The sequence below is a fragment of the Acyrthosiphon pisum genome, chromosome A2 (assembly GCF_005508785.2).
Source record: "Acyrthosiphon pisum isolate AL4f chromosome A2, pea_aphid_22Mar2018_4r6ur, whole genome shotgun sequence".
NCBI lineage: Eukaryota > Metazoa > Arthropoda > Insecta > Hemiptera > Aphididae > Acyrthosiphon > Acyrthosiphon pisum.
Genome location: NC_042495.1, coordinates 117,747,965 through 117,750,579, shown reverse-complemented (window position 1 = coordinate 117,750,579; position 2,615 = coordinate 117,747,965).

The following is a 2,615-nucleotide window of genomic DNA, read 5'->3' as shown; positions in this document are numbered from 1 at the left end:
TTACCCACCTTTGTTTTTATGTGATTGAATAAAAATTAGTAAATATAAAAAAATACTAATTTATTTTGTTTGTTATTAATTTACACTGCTCAATTTTAATCATACTAATTTGATTAATTTTTATACTGTGGATTTTTTCTAACTTATGTGACTAGACCATACACGATCTTAGAAAATAACCGAACAATGGACTTTAATTTAATATTAACTTATCAAAGATAATGAACACATTGATAATTGATATCTTTAGTAGAATTCGGCCAAATATCCATAATACTAATTATAACGAAATTCGGGTAAGACCAAAACTAATAAAAAATATCAAAAATGAACATGTTATCCAAAATCCTAGATAAGATCATAACAATGAAATTACATATTTAATAATTCTATAATACAATATATAAATAGGGCTAGAGATTTTTAACATTTAAGAAATTATTAATTGTTGCTCCAATATCTATATTTTTGTAAATGTCTTTAATCTTGACTATTTTACTTATTAATTTTTACTATAAAATATAAGCTTTTTATATATCTCTTTATCATAACTTAACTTCAGTCTTCATTACTTATTCGTTTTTTTTTATTAAGTGTTATATTAGGTAAAAGATGAAATTGTTTGAAGATCAAAGTTAAACAAAAAATATTAGTATTAAAAAAAAAAAAGCTCTTAGCCCTACTTATAAGAAATAGTTATTAAAATAATAGTTCAATATTTAGATACACATTTTAAATACTTATATAAAATTAATTATCAATAAAAAATTTGTCAAAGAGAAAAGTAATTTATCTTGATTTGATTGAATCTGCCCATTATTATATGAAATTTCATTTTTTCTTCCATATAATGTTGAAGAAAAGAAAAATTTGTATCACAATCACCAGTCTAACATGTTCAAGGTGTCTTTCTAAATCATTTGTTTGCAATTGTAGGTATTGTGTGTGAGAATTTTATTTTGATTAGTTAACTTTACTAGCTGAATATAAAAAATTAAATAAAGGTAAGTATTGAAAATTAAACTATTTAGGCTTTTAATTAAAAATATTCATACATACTTATTTTATTCTATTGTCAATCCAACATTAGTATATTAGGTATGAAAATAAAAGTATTTTTATTTTTCATGCATATCTTGAAAATTTGTGTTGAAGCTAGCTAATTGAAATCTGGGTTATATTTGTATTAAAATGTATATGATGTTAGAATCTCCAGAATTTGAATAGGAAATATTAAAATATTATATTCTTATAGATGGTTTCCAAGATGTTGTCTTGGGTATTTGTATTGTATTGTATTATTATGTTATTTTTCAATGAATATTGTATAATCAAACACTCATACTTGCTTTACTGGCATTTTTTTTTCTATAACTGTGTTTGCTTGTAAATAACCAGAAAACTATCACTCGTTATGAAATGTTCTTCTTACTGTACAATTGTGTAAGTGACACATTTTCTCCACAAGCAACAGACAATTTAAGTGATCCATATGTGTGGGTACAATATATAAATAAAAATTGTATTTTATCTAGAATAACAGATTCGACTAAAGGAAAAACAGATTATAAAGCATAAGGTTATATAATCTTAATAAATATTCTTTGATTTTTAACTGCTCTATGTCAAGGAAACTTACCAAAAATGTTTCAAAATTATTCTAGTAACCAAATATCCAATTTGCATGCATAATACCAGTAATTATAGCATATTTTAAATTGGATTATTTATAAATAAAATACTTTAAAAATTACAATATTATATAAAACGCATTTCGACATATTTTTTATTATATTATATATTTTCAAATTCAAATTCAAGTCATACGGAATGCGATGGTGAATCTTATACAATTATTATATTATATTATATTATATTAGAATACAATAAACAGTTTAAGGTTAACCTATAGTGTGACCAGTGACCACAGAATAAATTTAATTTAATTTATTTTGCGGTATGACTGCTGTGTGAAGCTATATCAAAAGGTAATAAACATAATTGAAAATAACATGGTATTCTATTTTTAATTGTGAGTTCTGTGCTCTTATTAGTTATAAGGATATTACCATGGGCTATGCTTAGGAGCTGGTTGACGATTGATAGTGTAGATAGATGGTTTATCTCTTTTTTCTATGAATAGGTGTTAACGGGTCTGACAGTAGTTGTAGATGAGTAGATAGTATAGTAGTTCAATATTACTATTGTAATTACTATTACTATTAGTATAGCTATAAATATTTATTATATGTACCTACTAGGTAGAGCATGGTTATCTTTTAGCTTGGACGAATGAACAGAATGTTTAACTCCTGGTCTTTACAAACAAAAAATACTATAGCACCTCCAAAAAACCCCTAACTTTGAGGGCTTATATCACCAACGGATTATTCAACAATTAAAATTCTTTTATGGAAATTCATAAAAAAAATTGATTTAACATTTTTGAAATTTTAAACATAGGTTGTCATTTAAAATTCAAAAGTTGTATGTGGTTTCCCTTGAAAAAATAAGGGTTAAAATAATAAATGGTCTAAAAAATTTTGAAATTTTATAAAATTTTATTATTCCAAAAATAATAATTTGAAAAATGTTAATATTTTTTAAAATAATGA